This window comes from Bombina bombina, chromosome 5, assembly GCF_027579735.1.
Source record: "Bombina bombina isolate aBomBom1 chromosome 5, aBomBom1.pri, whole genome shotgun sequence".
Classification (NCBI taxonomy): Eukaryota; Metazoa; Chordata; class Amphibia; order Anura; family Bombinatoridae; genus Bombina; species Bombina bombina.
In genome coordinates this window covers 823,114,581-823,139,260 of record NC_069503.1, presented here as the reverse complement: position 1 = coordinate 823,139,260, position 24,680 = coordinate 823,114,581, and the positions used below count along the sequence as shown (strand labels likewise).

The window sequence follows — 24,680 nt, the reverse complement described above, 5'->3', positions numbered from 1 at the left end:
ACATCATAGACAGTCTTCTATGTAAAAAGTCTGTCATTTTTGAGCCTTCATGTTCATCAGCTAGGCATCTTTAAATTACAGTATGTCTTTAGTGCATTTGGAGATATGATACTTCATTCTCCCTCTATGACTTGTAGTTGGGACCTAGGATGACACGCTTGCAGCTCATTGATATGGACCCAACAAAGGAGATGCAAATGAAGCAGCCTCAGGTAAAGTTTATTGGTTCAAGCAGAGCTAGCAGCAGCAGTAGTCAAAGCACTTGTAGACTCACTAGCGGTAGTACTAGTAGTCATCTGAGTCCACCCTCTAAATTTCAAAGGGCTGTAAGTAAAAATTCAAGTTCACAATCCTCTAGCAGGGTTGATAGGTCCTCCTCTAAGACCAGGAAGCAGTCCGCATTTCGGCTGCGTCTTAATTTTCCGGAGCTTCTCCCCAAAACAACTAGTACAATCACTAGTGCCAGTTGTGTCACCACCTCTGCTATGTCCAGTTCTAGTACCGTGTTGCCAACTAAAATGTTTTACAGTAGAAGCCAAACCGTACCAACGCAGGCTTTTTCCAGTGAACATTCATTTAAGCAGCCCAAACTTGAAGTATTTGAGTATGAGGAAGAAAAAATGTCTCATGCTGATACTGCCGCCACCACCACTGCTACTGCCAGTGCCAACATTACTGAAAGCCCATCTGCTATTGATATACGTGAAGAGGGCACCAGTAGTCACCAGGGAGAAGTGGGCTCCCCAACATATGTTGCTAGTGATAAATCCATGTTTACTGACATGGACGAATCAGCGTCATCTTATAATTTTGAACCAGATGATCAAATTCACTATTCACCTACCCAGCATTCACAGTATTCTATAGATTTGTATTCCTCTCCGTCTCCAACATCGTCACCACGAGTGTCACCGAGCTCTCCAATAGCTTGTGTTGAGTCTCCCAGCCAGATTGTAGTTAGTGCACCCGCCACTACTGGTAGGCCACTAACCTCCTCCATTCCCACCATCCCATCAATGTTTAGGCCTCCTCCTGTTACATCACAGAGAGAAGGCCATGAAATAACAAAAACAAAAGAAGTTGCTACAGAATGTTCGGCCAAAGAAACTGTCACAAAAGATTCTTCACTGCACAGTGGCAAAGGTACCCGTCATGCACAAGTGTGGGAGCATTTTGAGGCTATTGGTGATGGTTGCCAAGCCAAATGCAAATTGTGTGGTAGGGAAGTCAGCCGGGTAGAGTGTTGGGGCATCTGACCAATTCAGGAATGAACCAACACCTTTGCACCCATCACAAGCCAGTGGTGTTAAGGGAAGAAAGTGATGTCTCTGCTCCAGCCAGCACTACTAGGGGAACTACTACTAGCTCAGTCACAGTCACCACTAGTAGGAATCACAAGGGGCATGGTGATCATACCTCTTCTGGTGCAGCTGCTATCAGTGTCAGCCAAAATCCCATGAAATCCACCCAGTCCACAATGGAGCAATTTGGTGTATTTCATTCCAGTCGGATGTCAAGACAGCAGGTGCAAAAAATTACACGCCTCATTGGCCAGCTCATAGCGGTTGGAGGGGCTCCTTTTAATATGGTGGAAGGGGACCCCTTTAAACAACTTATGGAGGCAGTTGCACCCCATTATAAAGTTCCTGCTCGTACCACATTCAATCTGTAATTCCCTCACTTTACCGATCATGCATTTTTGTTTTGAAGGAGGAGCTGGTAAAGGCTGCTGGACAGTCAGTGCACTTCACCACTGACCTATGGAGTGCTCCTAGTGGCCAACATGCCTTCCTGTCTTTGACGGCACATTGGTGGCTGCCAAATGTGTCACCACCAGTTATATCAGCCAAAAGTTCAGGCTCAAAAACCTCAGACTCAGTGACTGGTGCAGTAGCCAAAGGGTACCGCTCCTTTCTCCTGCATGCTGAGGTGATGGATAATCAGCACACCTCACAGAACATCCTACATGCACTGAATAATATGGTGGCTCAGTGGCTAAGAGAGCAGGCAGGGACAAAGGCACAAATGGGTTTGTTGTCACCGATGCGGCAGCCAATATGCTACGGGATGGCGGGTTTGTGGGTATACGCTGTTCGGGACACGTGTACTGCATCTTGTTGTTAAGGCTGCCCTCGATCACGACACCGGAAGGTTGGCAACATTTTTGGAGTGTTGCCGAAAAATAGCTGGCCACTTCCATCATAGTGTCAAAGATAACCATCTCCTTAGGCAGGAACAGAAAAATTTTGGACTTGCAGAGCACCGGCTCAAACAAGATGTGAGTACTAGATGGAACTCCACATTAGATATGCTGGAGCGTATCTTAGAACAGCAAAAGGCAATCCATGCAATGGCATACAAACATTCCATTGGCATTGACAGACCACTGGGCAGGGATGACTGGGCCATGATTGAACAGGTAGTGGCAGTCCTTACACCTTTTCAGGTGGTGACAAAAAATTTAAGTCAAGAGAACGCTAGCCTGGCACAAGTCATTCCCCTCTTCACTCACCTCTCGAACCTATTAGATAATTTCCTTACTAATAGGGAAGTATTGCCTGGTGGTAATCTTCATGATGATGTTGCTGCCCTTGTAAGGAGGTTGAAGGAGCAACTGACTCGGCGCGTAAAAGAGTGCATCGACATTAGCCCTCACTACATGCTAGCCACACTTTGTGATCCTAGAGTAAAGGGAAAGATAGCACTCCGTACAAATAGCTTGACCTCATGGAGGGACAAATTGATACAGAGGGTGCGTGATAGACAAAAAAAAAATGTCACCTGTAGAGGAAGATGAAGAGATGACAGAGTCTGATAGTGATACTCTGTCACCTAAAACCAAAAGCTCTAGCACTGCTGCTTGTCCTCGTCCCACCACAGCAGCTATGTTTTGGGCTGATACACTGGGCACATTGGTTGGAGACATTAGAGATCCCCCGATGAAAGAGAGCAATGCTGCCGACATGGTTAAGCTTTACCTATCTCAACCTCCCCTGCCCCCCAGTACAGATCCCTTGACATTTTGGGATGAAAAGAGGTATTTGTGGCCTGTCCTGTCTGTGGTAGCCCAAGAGCTAGTTTCCTGTCCCCCAACCAGCGTCCACAGTGAACGTGTATTTTCAATCACAGGAAATACACTTTCACCTAATCGTTCACAGTTGTCCCCCCAGCTCCTGGAGCAGATGACATTTTTAAAAATAAATCTACCAAAGCTGGGTTACCCAGCTCTCAGCTTTGATTCTGATTAAAAAGTGGATATAATCTCCTGCTGACCCACTTGTGCAGTGTGCCAGTCAGTATTGGACTGGGAATTAAAATCATCCCTGGAAAATTGGGCGAACAGCCCTATTTTTCGTTCACTCAGTATAATGCACACATTCAATTTTTCTCAAAGGTGATATTACTGGGATACTCCTTCCCCCCAATATTTAGTTTCAGAATTATAGTATATTATTTTCTAATTAATTTTTTCCCCATATTCTTGCTATATGCACTGTAAAGCCCAATTACATCCATTAATCAGCACTTTAAATTGTAGCTTTTCTAGCCATAGCTGCTGCCGCCCACCAATACATTTCCTGGTATCCCGTTAGGCTAATCCGGCTTTGCTGGTTGTCATTACATGACAAATCATCATGGCTCCTAAAGCAAAAGATCTCTTATTTTGATGATATTTTGTAGTTAGCTAGAGGTCATCAATCAAGTAACTTCCCAAATTCAAAATTTTCTACCCCTCTTTGAGACATAATATATTATTCCCACTACAGCAGGGTATCCATCCAAAAATGTAAAACAAATTCCAAATAATTTAAACTTAAAAGCTAAGGCCAAAAAATACAATTATTTTTATTTATATTAGTAATTTGAAGGTAACTTCATGTGACCTTCAACCTTAAATATTTCATAATAAACATTGAAATGTTATGTGATGATTTGTCATTGAATGGCGACCAAAAAATAACTTTCTATGTCACAGCGATTTTACTTCCCAAGGGTGTGATGGTTGATTTTATTACAATTTCAAATTTGTATTGACTTTCTTTATATTTTTTGTTATTTTTTTTTATTATATCTTGATTTAGCCTAAACAAGCTTGCTCAAGCATTTGTATTAGTGTATCCATTTTTTTTTAAATCGTTTATAATTAATAAGTGCACCTTAATCATAATTTTACAATTGTTAACACATATTTATACGTTACACGAAAAGTTTCTGTTGTAAGCATTGTCACACATTAGTAACAGTTCGAGTTAAGCCACAATTTTTTTTATTAGTTAGTGGGAGTTTTGGAGACTGTTATCCAAAATTATTGTCTTAATTTTTAAGAAAAAAAACTTTGTATTACAACTATGAATAATATTTTTGGGCACTAAGAAAAAATATTAGTGCTACAAACAAATATAGATTTAACAATCAGCCAGCTGCTACCATACGCAAAAAAATACGGTTAATCTCTAGGACAGTGTTGTCATTCTGGAAGTCCGCTCCTCATAAGAAAAAAATACAATAATATTAATGCTTTGCACAGAGGCACAAACAAGTAAGTGACTTTTAAATTTACCACTTAATCCACATTCCATCATTTATTTCCATTTATTAATAAAATATTCTCTGTTTCTTTCTAATATTTTTCAGAGAATACTAAAGAAAAACTGTAGACTTGACTTTGAGGGAGGAGACAGACCTTAAAAAAGAGGATGCTACAAGGAGTTCACGGGTAAGAATTATCAATACATGTGTACTTCAAAATAATTTTTATTAAACCGGCATGGAGTGCTGCTCATAAAGAAGGTTTTAATTTAACTTTCAATTGAAACCTCTGTAAAATAATATAAGTATCACAGCTAGTAATTTTGAGACATAAAATTAAGTAATATAATAAACTTCTATCTATGTTTCAGGTGATGAAACATTTTGTTGATTTAGATAAATTGCATCCAAAATGGATTCGTGCATGTGATCTATTGCTTGCCTCTGTTCTTTGTTGACACGGGCTAATGCCCTGTCTATGTGTCTATGTAACTCCTTTCTCATATTGTTGACCGCTTTTGTCAATTTTTTTGTTGCCAGTAAATTTTCAAGAAGTAATTCTTCCGTCCGGCTATACCGATGTTGTGTTTCCGGTTCTGTTGGCTTGTCTTGTTCCAGTTGAGGTGGGCTGTCTGCTCATCCACAATGGGGGCATGATGTTCTGTTGATGGTTGGTCAACGCTGACAGATGACAATGGTGAGAAGCATGTTTGTTGAATATTTACTACAGGACTTTCCTCTACACTAAGAACAGGTGAATGCAGTTGACTGCTATGGCTTCCACCTGCAGAAATGCCTCGTAATTCTGAAATAGATGAAACAGTAATCAAATGTTATTATTTTGTTGTATGAAAACCAATGTATTTGTGGACATGTTGTACAGACATAGAAAGACTCTCGCTAAAAGATTTCTTCCATAATATCTAAGAAAAAGACAGCAACAGACTATCCACAAACTTTTATTATACATTATTCGCTCAAATATATTTTAATATCCAGGATGGACAGATTTTATCTCTCTGTCAAATCTAAATAAAAGTTATATTCAATTAAAGGGATACTAACCGCACATCTTTTCTTTCATGATTCCGATAGAACATGCAATTTTAATCAACTTTCTAATTTACTCCTATTATCAATTTTTCTTTGTTCTCATGTTATCTTGATTTGAAAAAGCAGTAATAAAAGGTAGAGCTTGCTGATTGGTTTGCTACATTTAGCCACAAATCAGCAAGTGCTACCCAGATGTTGAACAAAAAATGGTCTGGCTCTAAAGCTTACAGTACTGCTTTTTCAAATCAAGATAGCATGAGAACAAAGAAAAATTGATAGTAGGAGTAAATTAGAAAGGTGCTTAAAATCTCATGCTCTATCTGAATCATGAAAGAAAAAAATTGGGTTTAGTATCCCTTTAACAAATTTATTTGTAGAAAAATTGCGTAATAAATCATTTGTAGCTGATTATTTTGCTATAGTAAAGGCTTAATTACATAAAATGTCCAGATAATTATTGCCTGTCTTGTTTGTTTATATTTTCAATTTGTATCTCTCCACTTCCAGAGGCTGCTACTGGTGGGATCCGAATCCGAGTTACTAACACTGTTAAATATAGAATAAAATCAGCACAAGCCAAGGTATACTAAATTATAGATAATAAGTTTGTGTGAAGACATCAATATTTATTTTGAATATTACATTTTTTTTTTTTAAATGGTAAAGCATAGCAAAAAAAATTATTTAATGAAAAAGTGAATACTGTGCCATACATTTGGCTGAGAATGGTCAGCTGATAGTCGCAACAAGTGGATGGCCGGCAGAATCATTATCAGGCTGATGAAAGTCATTATATGAAAATCGTGATACAATGGATAATAAAACAAATATTTCAATATTTTGAAAGAGCAGGAAATATATAAAGCATCATTATAAATTTATAGTCCTATCATAACATTTGTTTTGTTGTCTTCTTCTTATTGTTATTTTATAAATCAAGAATGTAAGCAAGCACTATGCCGCTATGCATGGGTTGGAAAGAAAAAATATAAACGGGGACCAGGCTTACATTATTGGTTTGAAAAAACAAAATTTATGCTTACCTGATAAATTTATTTCTCTTGTGGTGTATCCAGTCCACGGATTCATCCATTACTTGTGGGATATTCTCCTTCCCAACAGGAAGCTGCAAGAGGATCACCCACAGCAGAACTGTTTATATAGCTCCTCCCCTAACTGCCACCTCCCAGTCATTCGACCGAAGACAAGCAAGAGAAAGGAGAAACTATAGGGTGCAGTGGTGACTGTAGTTTAAAAATTAAAAAACACCTGCCTTAAAATGACAGGGCGGGCTGTGGACTGGATACACCACAAGAGAAATAAATTTATCAGGTAAGCATAAATTTTGTTTTCTCTTGTAAGGTGTATCCAGTCCACGGATTCATCCATTACTTGTGGGATACCAATACCAAAGCTATAGGACACGGATGGAGGGAGGGACAAGGCAGGCTTACAAATCTGTTGAACAGAAGCCTAATTTTTAAAATCCCATGTGGAAGCCACTGCTCTAGTGGAATGAGCTGTAATTCTTACAGGAGGCTGCTGGCCAGCAGTCCCATAAGCTAAGCGGATTATACTTCTTAACCAAAAGGAAAGAGAAGTTGCCGAAGCCTTTTGGCCTTTCCTCTGTCCAGAGTAGACAACAAACAATGCAGATGTTTGACGAAAATCTTTAGTAGCTTGTAAATAAAACTTTAAAGCACGAAACCACGTCAAGATTGTGTAATAGACGTTCCTTCTTTGAAAAAGGATTAGGACACAGTGACGGAACAACAATCTCCTGATTGATATTCTTATTAGATACCACCTTAGGAAGAAACCCAGGTTTGGTACGCAACACTACCTTATCTGCATGGAAGATTAGATAAGGGGAATCACACTGCAAGGCAGATAACTCTGAAACTCTTTGAGCCGAAGAGATAGCTACCAAGAACAGAACTTTCCAAGATAAAAGCTTGATATCTATGGAATGCAGAGGTTCAAACAGAACCCCTTGAAGAACTTTAAGAACTAAATTTAAACTCCATGGCGGAGCAACAGGTTTAAACACAGGCTTGATTCTAAGTAAAGCCTGACAAAATGCCTGAACGTCTGGAACATCCGCCAGACGCTTGTGCAAAAGAATAGACAGAGCAGAAATCTATCCCTTTAAGGAACTAGCTGACAATCCCTTCTCCAATCCTTCTTGGAGAAAAGACAATATCCTGGGAATCCTGACTTTACTCCATGAGTAACCCTTAGATTCACACCAATGAAGATATTTACACCATATCTTATGATAGATTTTCCTGGTGACAGGCTTTCGAGCCTGAATTAAGGTATCGATGACCGACTCGGAAAAACTACGCTTTGATAAAATCAAGCGTTCAATCTCCAAGCAGTCAGACGCAGAGAAATTAGATTTGGATGTTTGAAGGGACCTTGAAGTAGAAGGTCCTGCCTCAGCGGCAGAGTCCATGGTGGAAAGGATGACATGTCCACCAGATCTGCATACCAAGTCCTGCGTGGCCACGCAGGAGCTATCAAAATCACCGAAGCTCTCTCCTGCTTGATCTTGGCAATCAGCCGAGGGAGCAGAGGAAACGGTGGAAACACATAAGCCAGGCTGAAGGACCAGGGCACTGCTAGAGCATCTACCAGCACTGCCTGGGGATTCCTTGACCTGGACCCGTAACAATGAAGTTTGGCGTTCTGACGAGACGCCATGAGATCCAGTTCTGGTTTGCCCCATAGTTGAATCAGCTGGGCAAATACCTCTGGATGGAGCTCCCACTCCCCCGGATGAAAAGTCTGCCAACTTAGAAAATCCGCCTCCCAGTTCTCTACTCCTGGGATATGGATAGCTGAGAGATGGCAAGAGTGAACCTCTGCCCATAGAATTATCTTTGAAACCTCCAACATTGCCAGGGGGCTCCTTGTTCCCCCCTGATGGTTGATATAGGCTACAGTCGTGATGTTGTCTGACTGAAATCTGATGAACCTGACCGCAGCAAGCTGAGGCCAAGCCTGAAGAGCATTGAATATCGCTCTTAATTCCAGAATGTTTATTGGAAGGAGAGCCTCCTCCTGAGTCCACGAGCCCTGAGCCTTCAGGGAGTTCCAGACTGCACCCCAGCCCAGAAGGCTGGCATCTGTCGTTACTATAGTCCAATCTGGCCTGTGGAAGCTCATCCCCTTGGACAGATGGACCTGAGATAGCCACCAGAGAAGAGAATCCCTGGTTTCTTGATCCAGATTTAGTAGAGGGGACAAATCTGTGTAATCCCCATTCCACTGACTGAGCATGCAAAGTTGCAGCGGTCTGAGATGTAGGCGGGCAAACGGTATTATGTCCATTGCCGCTACCATTAAACCGATTACTTCCATACATTGAGCCACTGAAGGATGAGAAGTGGAATAAAGAACATGGCAAGAGTCTAGAAGTTTTGACAATCTGGCCTTCGTTAGGTAAATTTTCAATTCTACCGAATCTATCAGAGTCCCTAGGAATGAAACTTTTGTTAGAGGTGATAGAGAGCTCTTTTCCTCATTCACCTTCCACCAATGGGACCTCAGAAATGCCAGAACAATGTCCGTGTGGGACCTGGCAACTTAAAAAAGTCGACGCCTGTATCAGAATGTCGTCTAAGTAAGGGGCTACTGCTATACCACGCGGCCTTAGGACCGCTAGAAGGGACCCTAGAACCTTTGTAAAGATTCTTGGTGCCGTGGCCAACCCGAAGGGAAGAGCCACAAACTGGTAGTGCCTGTCTAGAAAGGCAAACCTGAGAAAACGATGATGATCTTTGTGTATCGGGATGTGAACATAAGCATCCTTTAGGTCTACGGGAGTCATATATTGACCCTCCTGGATCATAGGAAGGATGGTTCGAATAGTCTCCATCTTGAAGGATGGAACTCTGAGAAATTTGTTTAAGATCTTGAGATCTAAGATTGGTCTGAATGTTCCCTCTTTCTTGGGAACTACAAACAGATTTGAATAGAAGCCCTGACCCTGTTCCTCCTGCGGAACTGGGTGGATCACTCCCATAATTAGAATGTCTTGAACACAATGTAAGAATGCCTCTCTCTTTATCTGGTTTGCAGATACAAGTGAGAGATGAAATCTCCCTTTTGGGGGAGAGGTTTTAAATTCCAGAAGATAACCCTTGGACACAATTTCCAATGCCCAGGGATCCTGGACATCTCTTGCCCAAGCCTGGGCAAAGAGAGAGAGTCTGCCCCCTACTAGATCCGTTTCCGGATCGGGGGCTGCTCCTTCATGCTGTCTTAGAGGCAGCAGCAGGCTTTTTGGCCTGTTTCCCCTTGTTCCAAGCCTAGTTAGGTCTCCAGACCGGCTTAGACTGGGCAAAAGTTCCCTCTTGTTTTGTGTAAGAGGAAGTTGAAGCTGCGCCACTCTTGAAGTTTCAAAAGGGCCGAAAACTAGACTGTTTGGTCCTTAATTTGTTGGACCTGTCTTGAGGAAGGGCGTGACCTTTTCCTCCAGTGATGTCAGAAATGATCTCCTTCAGTCCAGGCCCAAATAGGGTCTGTCCTTTGAAGGGAATGTTGAGAAGTTTAGATTTTGAAGTCACGTCAGCTGACCAGGATTTAAGCCATGTGCCTGAATAGCAAAACCTGAATTTTTAGCCGTTAGCTTGGTTAAATGAACAACGGCATCAGAAACAAATGAATTGGCTAGCTTAAGGGCCCTAAGCTTGTCAATAATATCTTCCAACAGGGTTTCAACCTGTAGAGCCTCCTCTAGGGACTCAAACCAGAAAGCCGCGGCAGCAGTGACTGGGGCAATGCATGCAAGAGGCTGGAGAATAAAACCTTGTTGAACAAAATTTTTCTTAAGGTAACCCTCTAATTTTTTATCCATTGGATCTAGAAAAGCACAACTGTCCTCGACAGGGATAGTGGTACGCTTAGCTAGAGTAGAAACTGCTCCCTCCACCTTAGGGACCGTCTGCCATAAGTCCTGTGTAGCGGCGTCTATAGGAAACATCTTTTTAAAAACAGGAGGGGGAGAGAACGGTACACCTGGTCTATCCCATTCCTTAGTAATGATTTCAGAAAACCTTTTAGGGATTGGAAAAACATCAGTGTAAGAAGGTACTGCATAGTATTTATCCAATCTACATAATTTCTCTGGGACTACAATAGTGTCACAGTCGTCCAGAGTTGCTAAAACCTCCCTGAGCAATACGCGGAGGTGTTCAAGCTTAAATTTAAATGTAGACATATCAGATTGAAGTATCTTCCCTGAATCAGAAAAATCACCCACAGATTGAAGATCCCCTGCTTCAGCTTCAGTATAATGTGAGGGTGTATGAGACATAGCTACTAAAGCGTCAGAGAGCTCAGTATTTATTCTAGTCCCAGAGCTGTCTCGCTTTCCTTGCAATCCTGGCAGTTTAGATAATACCTCTGTAAGGGTATGATTCATAACTGCCGCCATGTCTTGCAAGGTATACGCAATGGGCGTGCTAGATGTACTAGGCGTCCCCTGAGCAGGATTTATAGGATCTGACACGTGGGGAGAGTTAGACGGCATAACTTCCTCCTTGTCAATTTCTTCTGGTGATAAATTTATTAAAGCCAGAATATGGTCTTTGCAATCTATAGTAAAATCAGTGCATTTGGTACACATTCTAAGAGGGGGTTCCACAATGGCTTCTAAACATAATGAACAATGAGTTTCCTCTATGTCAGACATGTTTAAACAGACTAGTAATGAGACCAGCAAGCTTGGAAAACACTTTAATAACTGTGAACAAGCAAAAAATAAAAACGGTACTGTCCCTTTAAGAGAAAAAAACAATCACAGAAACTGCAAAACAGTGAAAAAAGCAGTAAATCTTACGAAATTTTTACAGTGTGTATAATAGGCTAAAAGAGCATTGCACCCACTTGCAAATGGATGATTAACCCCTTAGTCTCAAAACCGGATCAAAAAAACTATATAAACGTTTTTCAACAGTCACACCAAACTGCCACAGCTCTACTGTGGCCCTACCTGCCCATACAATGACTTTGGAAGGCACAAAAACCCTATAGAGAGGTCCTAAATGTTCAGGGGACTCCTTCAGGGAAGCTGGATGTCTCAAACTGCAAAAACTAATGCGCAATTTAGGCGCGAAAATAGGCCCCTCCCAACCTGTACTCACAGTGAGAGGGCCTTAAAAAACTATCCCTAGGCAAAATCTAGTCAGGTGGAAAAAACTGGGCCCCAGAATAAAGTTTTATCACCAATATGTAATAAACGTTCATACACCTTCAAGCAAACGTTATGTCTATTCAGTAATGTGAGTAAATAATAAAAATATTACCCTTTACAGCAAGCATGATACCAGTCGTTATTAAATCACTGTATTCAGGCTAACCTTAAGTAAATCCGGTATTGTCAGCATTTTCTAGCATATCATTTCTCTAGAAAAATTTAAAACTGCACATACCTCAGAGCAGGAGACACTGCACGCTATTCCCCCAGCTGAAGTTACCCATCTCTTCAGTTATGTGTGAGAACAGTAATGGATCTTAGTTACAACCTGCTAAGATCATCAAAGACCACAGGCAGACTCTTCTTCAACTTTCTGCCTGAGGCTAAAATAGTACAACTCCGGTACCATTTGAAAATAACAAACTTTTGATTGAAGATACACTACATTAATGCACCACATCTCTCTAGCTACTTCCCTTGTCGAGAGCTGCAAGAGAATGACTGGGAGGTGGCAGTTAGGGGTGGAGCTATATAGACAGCTCTGCTGTGGGTGATCCTCTTGCAGCTTCCTGTTGGGAAGGAGAATATCCCACAAGTAATGGATGAATCCGTGGACTGGATACACCTTACAAGAGAAATAAAGATAATAATAGAACAAAGAAAAATTGAGTATCAAATAATTGAGTAGATTAATTTGCTGTTCTAGCAGATTCTAGTATGAAATCATGAAAGAAAAATGTTTGGTTCATTATATCTTTAAGCACAACATTTGATCATGGAAAGTAACTTGCTAAGAAAAAGGTAACAGGGCTAGTGAACTTGGACAGGATACATTTTGAATGTAATACTCTTGGAGTAGAAATCTAATCTTCAATCCATTTTTTTTTCTAAAACCGATGTTTGTATTCCTTATTTAGGTACTTACCACCAGAACTAGGCTGAGGCGTGCTTGGGGCTGATCGCCCTGCAGAGTATTTTCGGGGATCTGGAAAACATCAAGGATAAGAGACAGGTAAGTCTAACACGTGTATTAGTGAACAATAGTTATTAGTGATGGGCTAGGGAACTGGGACAGGGTACTATTTGAATGTAATACTCTGGGAGTAGAAATCTAATCTTCAATCCATTTTTTTTTCTAAAACCTATGTTTGTATTCCTTATTTAGGTACTTACCAGAACTAGGCTGAGAAGTGCTAGGGGCTGATGATCGCCCTGCAGAGTGTTTTTGGGGATCTGGAAAACATCAAGGATAAGAGACAGGTAAGTCTAACATGTGTATTAGTGAACAATAGTTATTAGTGATGGGCTAGGGAACTGGGACAGGGTACTATTTGAATGTAATACTCTGGGAGTAGAAATCTAATCTTCAATCCATTTTTTTTTCTAAAACCTATGTTTGTATTCCTTATTTAGGTAATTACCAGAACTTGGCTGAGACGTGCTAGGGGCTGATGATCGCCCTGCAGAGTATTTTCGGGGATCTGGAAAACATCAAGGATAAGAGACAGGTAAGTCTAACACGTGTATTAGTGAACAATAGTTATTAGTGATGGGCTAGGGAACTGGGACAGGGCACTATTTGAATGTAATACTCTGGGAGTAGAAATCTAATCTTCAATCCATTTTTTTTTCTAAAACCTATGTTTGTATTCCTTATTTAGGTACTTACCAGAACTTGGCTGAGACGTGCTAGGGGCTGATGATCGCCCTGCAGAGTATTTTCGGGGATCTGGAAAACATCAAGGATAAGAGACAGGTAAGTCTAACACGTGTATTAGTGAACAATAGTTATTAGTGATGGGCTAGGGAACTGGGACAGGGTACTACTATTTGAATGTAATACTCTGGGAGTAGAAATCTAATCTTCAATCCATTTTTTATTCTAAAACCTACTTTGTATTCCTTATTTAGGTACTTACCAGAACTAGGCTGAGACGTGCTTGGGGCTGATGATCGCCCTGCAGAGTATTTTCAGGGATCTGGAAAACATCAAGGATAAGAGTCAGGTAAGTCTAACACGTGTATTAGTGAACAAAAGTTATTAGCGATGAATGAATCATAATTTAAAAAAAAAAACTATACAGGCCAGGTAGTGAAATATATATAGAAAATCTTGTCAACAGCCCATAATAGGCATTTAATGTCATGGTCGATTTTTTATATTTTAAATATTTGAAGTCACATTACAGAAAAAAGGATGCAAAGGCCACAGCGTATAAAATTCAGGTATTGGTGAGGTAGGGAAAGACAAAAAAAAGGGCCTTGGGAGGGAAAGAGAAGAAAGGTGACATGAGGAAAAAGGATATAGAGGAACAACAAATGAAGGGGCATAGGGGAGTGAGGGGAACACAACAGAAGGGCCATGGTGAGGGAGAAGGATGATATATATATATATATATATATATATATATATATATAATAACTAGTATTTATATAGCGCCTTTCTCACAGTGAGACACAAACTCTTGAAGCGCATTTTCAGCGCTCGCTCTCAAAATTAAAAAAAACCAGAATTTATGCTTACCTGATAAATTACTTTCTCCAACGGTGTGTCCGGTCCACGGCGTCATCCTTACTTGTGGGATATTCTCTTCCCCAACAGGAAATGGCAAAGAGTCCCAGCAAAGCTGGCCATATAGTCCCTCCTAGGCTCCGCCCACCCCAGTCATTCGACCGACGGACAGGAGGAAATATATATAGGAGAAACCATATGGTACCGTGGTGACTGTAGTTAGAGAAAATAATTCATCAGACCTGATTAAAAAACCAGGGCGGGCCGTGGACCGGACACACCGTTGGAGAAAGTAATTTATCAGGTAAGCATAAATTCTGTTTTCTCCAACATTGGTGTGTCCGGTCCACGGCGTCATCCTTACTTGTGGGAACCAATACCAAAGCTTTAGGACACGGATGAAGGGAGGGAGCAAATCAGGTCACCTAAACGGAAGGCACCACAGCTTGCAAAACCTTTCTCCCAAAAATAGCCTCCGAAGAAGCAAAAGTATCAAATTTGTAAAATTTGGCAAAAGTGTGCAGTGAAGACCAAGTCGCTGCCTTACATATCTGGTCAACAGAAGCCTCGTTCTTGAAGGCCCATGTGGAAGCCACAGCCCTAGTAGAGTGAGCTGTGATTCTTTCAGGAGGCTGCCGTCCGGCAGTCTCATAAGCCAATCGGATGATGCTTTTAAGCCAAAAGGAAAGAGAGGTAGAAGTCGCTTTTTGACCTCTCCTTTTACCAGAATAAACAACAAACAAGGAAGATGTTTGTCTGAAATCTTTTGTAGCCTCTAAATAGAATTTTAGAGCACGGACTACGTCCAAATTGTGTAACAAACGTTCCTTCTTTGAAACTGGATTCGGACACAAAGAAGGTACAACGATCTCCTGGTTAATATTTTTGTTAGAAACAACCTTAGGAAGAAAACCAGGCTTAGTACGCAAAACCACCTTATCTGCATGAAACACCAGATAGGGCGGAGAACACTTTAGAGCAGATAACTCTGAAACTCTTCTAGCAGAAGAAATTGCAACCAAAAACAAAACTTTCCAAGATAGTAACTTAATATCTATGGAATGTAAAGGTTCAAACGGAACCCCTTGAAGAACTGAAAGAACTAGATTTAGACTCCAGGGGGGGAGTCAAAAGTCTGTAAACAGGCTTGATCCTGACCAGAGCCTGAACAAATGCTTGAACATCTGGCACAGCTGCCAGTCTTTTGTGTAGTAAGACATATAAAGCAGAGATCTGTCCCTTTAGAGAACTTGCAGATAATCCTTTCTCCAAACCTTCTTGTAGAAAGGAGAGAATCTTAGGAATTTTTATCTTATTCCATGGGAATCCTTTGGATTCACACCAACAGATATATCTTTTCCATATTTTATGGTAAATCTTTCTAGTTACCGGTTTTCTGGCCTGAACCAGAGTATCTATCACAGAATCTGAAAACCCACGCTTCGATAGAATCAAGCCGTCAGCTGGAGGGAGACCAGATTTGGATGTTCGAATGGACCCTGAACAAGAAGGTCCTGTCTCAAAGGTAGCTTCCATGGTGGAGCCGATGACATATTCACCAGGTCTGCATACCAAGTCCTGCGTGGCCACGCAGGAGCTATCAAGATCACCGAGGCCCTCTCCTGATTGTTCCTGGCTACCAGCCTGGGAATGAGAGGAAATGGTGGAAATACATAAGCTAGGTTGAAGGTCCAAGGTGCTACTAGTGCATCTACTAGAGTCGCCTTGGGATCCCTGGATCTGGACCCGTAGCAAGGAACCTTGAAGTTCTGACAAGACGCCATCAGATCCATGTCTGGAATACCCCCTAATTGAGTTATTTGGGCAAAGATCTCCGGATGGAGTTCCCACTCCCCCGGATGGAATGTCTGACGACTCAGAAAATCCGCCTCCCAGTTTTCCACACCTGGGATGTGGATCGCAGACAGGTGGCAGGAGTGATCCTCCGCCCATTGAATTATTTTGGTCACTTCTTTCATCGCCAGGGAACTCCTTGTTCCCCCCTGATGATTGATATACACAACGGTCGTCATGTTGTCTGATTGGAACCTTATGAATCTGGCCTTTGCTAGCTGAGGCCAAGCCCTGAGAGCATTGAATATCGCTCTCAGTTCCAGAATGTTTATCGGGAGAAGAGACTCTTCCCGAGACCGTAGACCCTGAGCTTTCAGGGATTCCCAGACCGCGCCCCAGCCCACTAGACTGGCGTCGGTCGTGACAATGACCCACTCTGGTCTGCGGAAGCTCATTCCCTGGGACAGATGGTCCAGGGTCAGCCACCAACGGAGTGAATCTCTGGTCTTCTGATCTACTTGAATCATTGGAGACAAGTCTGTATAGTCCCCATTCCACTGTTTGAGCATGCACAGTTGTAATGGTCTTAGATGAATTTGTGCAAAAGGAACTATCTCCATTGCTGCAACCATCAACCCTACTACTTCCATGCACTGCGCTATGGAAGGACGAGGAACAGAATGAAGCACTTGACAAGAGCTTAGAAGTTTTGATTTTCTGACCTCTGTTAGAAAAATCCTCATTTCTAAGGAATCTATTATTGTTCCCAAGAAGGGAACTCTTGTCGACGGAGACAGAGAACTTTTTTCTATGTTCACCTTCCATCCGTGTGATCTGAGAAAGGCTAGAACGATGTCTGTATGAGCCTTTGCTTTTGACAGGGACGACGCTTGTATTAGAATTTCGTCCAAGTAAGGTACTACTGCAATGCCCCTCGGTCTTAGAACCGCTAGAAGGGACCCTAGCACCTTTGTGAAAATCCTTGGAGCAGTGGCTAACCCGAATGGGAGGGCCACAAACTGGTAATGCTTGTCCAGAAAAGCGAACCTTAGGAACTGATGATGTTCTTTGTGGATAGGAATATGTAGGTACGCATCCTTTAGATCCACGGTAGTCATAAATTGACTTTCCTGGATAGTGGATAGAATCGTTCGAATGGTTTCCATCTTGAACGATGGTACCCTGAGAAATTTGTTTAGGATCTTCAAATCCAAAATTGGTCTGAAAGTTCCCTCTTTTTTGGGAACTACGAACAGATTGGAATAAAATCCCATTCCTTGTTCCTTTATTGGAACTGGGTGTATCACTCCCATCTTTAACAGGTCTTCTACACAATGTTTATTCAGGAACAAAAACCGACATTTCACAATTATTCGTGTACAGGATATGTGAAGCCAGCTTTGATATTGAGAAATCACAGAAAAACAAAGGAATATAGTGTATTATAGTATATTAAATATTTCTGTTAAAATATTTAACTCTTTGATTATATGACTATATGATTATGCAGTAATACAGTAATATAACATAAATGTCAAGGCTTTATATAGAGCCCTATTAGGTATATAGGTATATATCTATATATCTCTTCAGTCTCTTTATTTGGTTTGAGGATAAGTGAGACATGTGGAACCTTCCCCTTGGGGGTAGTTCCTTGAATTCCAGGAGATAACCTTGAGAAACTATTTCTAGCGCCCAGGGATCCTGAACATCTCTTGCCCAAGCCTGAGCAAAGAGAGAGAGTCTGCCCCCCACTAGATCCGGTCCCGGATCGGGGGCTACTCCTTCATGCTGTTTTGTTAGCAGCGGCAGGCTTCTTGGCCTGCTTACCCTTGTTCCAGCCTTGCATCGGTTTCCAGGCTGGTTTGGGTTGTGAGGCATTACCCTCTTGCTTAGAGGATGCAGAATTAGAGGCCGGTCCGTTCCTGAAATTGCGAAAGGAACGAAAATTAGACTTATTTTTAGCCTTGAAAGGCCTATCTTGTGGAAGGGCGTGGCCCTTTCCCCCAGTGATGTCTGAAATAATCTCTTTCAATTCTGGTCCAAATAGAGTTTTACCTTTGAAAGGGATGTTAAGCAATTTTGTCTTGGATGACACATCCGCTGACCAAGACTTTAGCCAAAGCGCTCTGCGCGCCACGATAGCAAACCCTGAATTTTTCGCCGCTAATCTAGCTAATTGCAAAGCGGCATCTAAAATAAAAGAGTTAGCCATTTTAAGTGCGTGAACTCTGTCCATAACCTCCTCATATGGAGTCTCTCTACTGAGCAACTTTTCTAGTTCCTCGAACCAGAACCACGCTGCTGTAGTGACAGGAACAATGCACGAAATTGGTTGTAGAAGGTAACCTTGCTGTACAAAAATCTTTTTAAGCAAACCTTCCAATTTTTTATCCATAGATCTTTGAAAGCACAACTATCTTCGATAGGAATAGTAGTGCGTTTGTTTAGAGTAGAAACTGCCCCCTCGACCTTAGGGACTGTCTGCCATAAGTCCTTTCTGGGGTCGACCATAGGAAATAATTTCTTAAATATAGGGAGGGGGACAAAAGGTATGCCGGGCTTTTCCCACTCCCTATTTACTATGTCCGCCACCCGCTTGGGTATAGGAAAAGCGTCGGGGTGCACCGGAACCTCTAGGAACTTGTCCATCTTGCATAATTTCTCTGGAATGACCAAGTTGTCACAATCATCCAGAGTAGATAATACCTCCTTAAGCAGTGCGCGGAGATGTTCTAATTTAAATTTAAATGTCACAACATCAGGTTCAGCTTGTTGAGAAATTTTTCCTGAATCTGAAATTTCTCCATCTGACAAAACCTCCCTCATGGCCCCTTCAGATTGGTGTGAGGGTATGACAGAACAATTATCATCAGCGCCCTCCTGCTCTTCAGTGTTTAAAACAGAGCAATCGCGCTTTCTCTGATAAGTAGGCATTTTGGATAAAATATTTGCTATGGAGTTATCCATTACAGCCGTTAATTGTTGCATGGTAATAAGCATTGGCGCACTAGATGTACTAGGGGCCTCCTGCGTGGGCAAAACTGGTGTAGACACAGTAGGAGATGATGTAGTATCATGTTTACTCCCCTCATCTGAGGAATCATCTTGGGCAATTTCATTATCTGTGGCAGTACTGTCCTTACTTTGTTTGGACGCTATGGCACAATTATCACATAAATTTAAATGGGGAGACACATTGGCTTTCATACATATAGAACATAGCTTATCTGAAGGTACAGACATGTTAAACAGGCTTAAACTTGTCAACAAAGCACAAAAAACGTTTTAAAACAAAACCGTTACTGTCTCTTTAAATTTTAAACAGAAAACACTTTATTACTGAATATGTGAAAAAGTATCAAGGAATTGTTCAAAAACAATTTCACCACAGTGTCTTAAAGCATTAATAGTATTGCATGCCAAATTTCAGAGCTTTAACCCTTAAAATAACGGAACCGGAGCCGTTTATAAATTTAACCCCTATACAGTCCCAGCTATAGTCTTTGCTGAGACCCAACCAATCCCAGAGGGGAATACGATACCAATTGACGCCTTCTAGAAGCTTTTCCAGCAATTTTTAGATCCTCACACATGCATCTGCATGCCCTGCTCTCAAAAAACAACTGCGCAGTAATGGCGCAAAAATGAGGCTCAGTCTATAACTAGGAAGGCCCCCTGACTGGAAAAGGTGTCTAACACAGTGCCTGCCGTTTAATAAACGTTCCCCAAGTTTATAAATGCAAATTGTCAGCATAAATATGAATAAAATGCCCAAATAAAGCAATCGATTTAGCCCATAAAAATGTCTACCAGTTTTTTAGCCCATAATAAGCCCTTTATTCTGTTTTGTTTGACTAAGAAAATGGCTTACCGGTCCCCATGAGGGGAAATGACAGCCTTCCAGCATTACATCGTCTTGTTAGAAATATGGCTAGTCATACCTTAAGCAGAAAAGTCTGCTAACTGCTTCCCCCAACTGAAGTTACTTCATCTCAACAGTCCTATGTGGAAACAGCAATCGATTTTAGTTACTGTCTGCTAAAATCATCTTCCTCTCACAAACAGAAATCTTCATCCTTTTCTGTTTCAGAGTAAATAGTACATACCAGCACTATTTTAAAATAACAAACACTTGATAGAAGAATAAAAACTACATTTAAACACCAAAAAACTCTTAACCATCTCCGTGGAGATGTTGCCTGTGCAACGGCAAAGAGAATGACTGGGGTGGGTGGAGCCTAGGAGGGACTATATGGCCAGCTTTGCTGGGACTCTTTGCCATTTCCTGTTGGGGAAGAGAATATCCCACAAGTAAGGATGACGCCGTGGACCGGACACACCAATGTTGGAGAAAATCGGCAGGTGAATAGTTATAGTTGTTATTATCAAGAAATTTAATGGTACTCATTTGAGCGACATCAGAAGGATTAAGGGCTGAGTTGGCCCTGCTGGGATTTGAACCTTTGTATCTTTGAACAGGCTTTTTGTAGTCAGGGGATTTTGACAATCGAGCTACCTCACCGGCCTTATATAAAGTGTGATTTTGATTCTGTCATATACAACTATGCCAGATGCATTCATATTCCATCTTTCACATGCACAATTCACATACACAAGAAATGTATGTGGATGATGGAAGTTGAGTTATGACATATGTTTATGTAACTATGTATGCTGCCTAGAATGCAACTCCCGTCATACATGATTTTTGCCTTACAGATATGGGTCTTTCTTTATTTGTTTAAAACAAAAAACAAAAAAGTAAATTGTAATAGCTAAAGGATAAATCGATTGTCTTGTCTTCCACTTTATTCCCTTTTTTTTTTCTTTTTTTATTTCCACACCCATGCAAAGTAATCATATATTTAATTTTACTCACCAGCTCTCTTTTGCCTGACAGATTTGTCTCTCCTACTTGAGCTTCCTTATTTAGGTAATTACCAGAACTTGGCTGAGACGTGCTAGGGGCTGATGATCGCCCTGCAGAGTATTTTCGGGGATCTGGAAAACATCAAGGATAAGAGACAGGTAAGTCTAACACGTGTATTAGTGAACAATAGTTATTAGTGATGGGCTAGGGAACTGGGACAGGGTACTATTTGAATGTAATACTCTGGGAGTAGAAATCTAATCTTCAATCCATTTTTTTTTCTAAAACCTATGTTTGTATTCCTTATTTAGGTACTTACCAGAACTTGGCTGAGACGTGCTAGGGGCTGATGATCGCCCTGCAGAGTATTTTCGGAGATCTGGAAAACATCAAGGATAAGAGACAGGTAAGTCTAACACGTGTATTAGTGAACAATAGTTATTAGTGATGGGCTAGGGAACTGGGACAGGGTACTACTATTTGAATGTAATACTCTGGGCGTAGAAATCTAATCTTCAATCCATTTTTTTTTCTAAAACCTATGTTTGTATTCCTTATTTAGGTACTTACCAGAACTTGGCTGAGACGTGCTAGGGGCTGATGATCGCCCTGCAGAGTATTTTCGGGGATCTGGAAAACATCAAGGATAAGAGACAGGTAAGTCTAACACGTGTATTAGTGAACAATTGTTATTAGTGATGGGCTAGGGAACTGGGACAGGGTACTACTATTTGAATGTAATACTCTGGGAGTAGAAATCTAATCTTCAATCCATTTTTTATTCTAAAACCTACTTTGTATTCCTTATTTAGGTACTTACCAGAACTAGGCTGAGACGTGCTTGGGGCTGATAATCGCCCTGCAGAGTATTTTCAGGGATCTGGAAAACATCAAGGATAAGAGACAGGTAAGTCTAACACGTGTATTAGTGAACAAAAGTTATTAGCGATGAATGAATCATAATTAAAAAAAAAAAACCTATACAGGCCAGGTAGTGAAATATATATAGAAAATCTTGTCAACAGCCCATAATAGGCATTTAATGTCATGGTCGATTTTTTATATTTTAAATATTTGAAGTCACATTACAGAAAAAAGGATGCAAAGGCCACAGCGTATAAAATTCAGGTATTGGTGAGGTAGGGAAAGACAAAAAAAAGGGCCTTGGGAGGGAAAGAGAAGAAAGGTGACATGAGGAAAAAGGATATAGAGGAACAACAAATGAAGGGGCATAGGGGAGTGAGGGGAACACAACAGAAGGGCCATGGTGAGGGAGAAGGATGATATATATATATATATATATATATATATATATATATATATATATATATATATATATATATATATATATATATATAATAACTAGTATTTATATAGCGCCTTTCTCACAGTGGGACTCAAACTCTTGAAGTGCATTTTCAGCGCTCGCTCTCAAAATTAAAAAAAATCGGCAGGTGAATAGTTATAGTTGTTATTATCAAGAAATTTAATGGTACTCATTTGAGCGACATCAGAAGGATTAAGGGCTGAGTTGGCCCTGCTTGGATTTGAACCTTTGTATCTTTGAACAGGCTTTTTGTAGTCAGGGCATTTTGACAATCGAGCTACCTCACTGGCCTTATATAAAGTGTGATTTTGATTCTGTCATATATAAATATGCCAGATGCATTCATATTCCATCTTTCACATACACAATTCACATACACAAGAAATGTATGTGGATGATGGAAGTTGAGTTATGACATATGTTTATGTAACTATGTATGCTGCCTAGAATGCAACTCCCGTCATACATGATTTTTGCCTTACAGATATGCGTCTTTCTTTATTTGTTTAACACAAAAAAAAAAGTAAATTGTAATAGCTAAAGGATAAATCGATTGTCTTGTCTTCCACTTTATTCCCTTTTTTTTTGTCTTTTTTTATTTCCACACCCATGCAAAGTAATCAAAGTAATCATATATTTAATTTTACTCACCAGCTCTCTTTTGCCTGACAGATTCGTCTCTCCTACTTGAGCTTCCTTCACCAGTGACAACAGACTCTTCAAGAAGCTTGTCCCGCACCTCCATCTCCCAACTGTTGAAACACACTCTCTTTGTGGAGTGCATCAATGACATCTTCTTTTTGACAATTGCCCTGAAATCATAATACCTAGAAATCAAATAAAAACATATTTTTGGTTAGAAAATAATAAAAAAAAAATTTTGGAAAAACTATACTGACTTTATTTGAAAATAAGGATTTCTTACATGTTGCATCTGATACATCCAAAGAATACCAGTGGAGCTATTGGAAATGAATGACAGTGCCTGACCTTTAACATGGATTTTTATAGCTTTAAAAAGTTATATTATAGAGATGGATAGATTAATAGAAATAACAGAATTTATGCTTACCTGATAAATTACTTTCTCTTACGGTGTATCCAGTCCACGGATTCATCCTTACTTGTGGGATATTCTCATTCCCTACAGGAAGTGGCAAAGAGAGCACACAGCAGAGCTGTCCATATAGCTCCCCCTCAGGCTCCGCCTCCCCAGTCATTTGACCGACGGTTAGGAGAAAAAGGAGAAACCATAGGGTGCAGTGGTGACTGTAGTTTTACAAAGATACATTTGAACCTGACTTAATTGCCAGGGCGGGCCATGGACTGGATAAACCGTAAGAGAAAGTAATTTATCAGGTAAGCATAAATTCTGTTTTCTCTTACTTGGTGTATCCAGTCCACGGATTCATCCTTACTTGTGGGATACCAATACCAAAGCTTTAGGACACAGATGAAGGGAGGGAACAAGTCAGGTAACCTAAACGGAAGGCACCACTGCTTGCAAAACCAAAAATAGCCTCCGAAGAAGCAAAAGTATCGAATTTGTAAAATTTGGCAAAAGTATGCAGGGAAGACCAAGCCGCTGCCTTACAAATCTGTTCAACAGAACCCTCATTCTTGAAGGCCCATGTGGAAGCCACAGCTCTGGTGGAATGAGCTGTAATTCGTTCAGGAGGCTGCTGTCCAGCAGTCTCATAAGTCAATCAGATGATGCTTTTCAGCCAGAAGGAAAGAGAGGTAGCAGTCGCTTTCTGACCTCTCCTCTTACCAGAATAGACAACAAACAAGGATGATGTTTGTCTGAAATCTTTAGTTGCTTTTAAATAGAATTTTAAAGCCTGAATCACATCAAGATTGTGTAATAGTCGTTCCTTCTTAGAAACTGGATTAGGACACAGAGAAGGAACAATGATTTCCTGGTTAATATTCTTATAAGAAACCCCTTTTGGAAGGAAACCAGGTTTGGTACGCAAAACCACCTTATCTGCATGGAACACCAGATAGGGTGAATTACACTGCAAAGCAGACAATTCTGAAACTCTTCGAGCAGAAGAAATAGCTACCAAAAACAAAACTTTCCAAGATAATAACTTAATATCTATGGAATGTAAAGGTTCAAACGGAACCCCTTGAAGAACTGAAAGAACTAAATTTAGACTCCATGGAGGAGCCACAGGTTTATAGACAGGCTTGATTCTAACTAGAGCCTGTGCAAACGCCTGAACGTCTGGTACTGCTGCCAGACGCTTGTGTAACAGGATAGACAGAGCAGATATCTGTCCCTTTAAGGAACTAGCTGACAATCCTTTCTCCAATCCTTCTTGGAGAAAAGACAATATCCTTGGAATCCTAATCTTACTCCACGAGTAACCCTTGGATTCAC

At 40.8% G+C, this 24,680-nt stretch overlaps 1 long non-coding RNA gene across 1 annotated transcript; it reads right to left on the bottom strand.

Annotated features, from left to right (window-relative positions):
* Positions 1 to 21,537: 21,537 nt before the first annotated feature.
* Positions 21,538 to 23,271, bottom strand: LOC128659518 (uncharacterized). The gene is made up of 4 exons (XR_008402416.1): positions 23,220 to 23,271; positions 22,946 to 23,121; positions 21,788 to 21,847; positions 21,538 to 21,597 (listed from the first exon to the last, which is right to left on the bottom strand). It is a non-coding gene; the product is annotated as an uncharacterized LOC128659518 (long non-coding RNA).
* Positions 23,272 to 24,680: the final 1,409 nt, after the last annotated feature.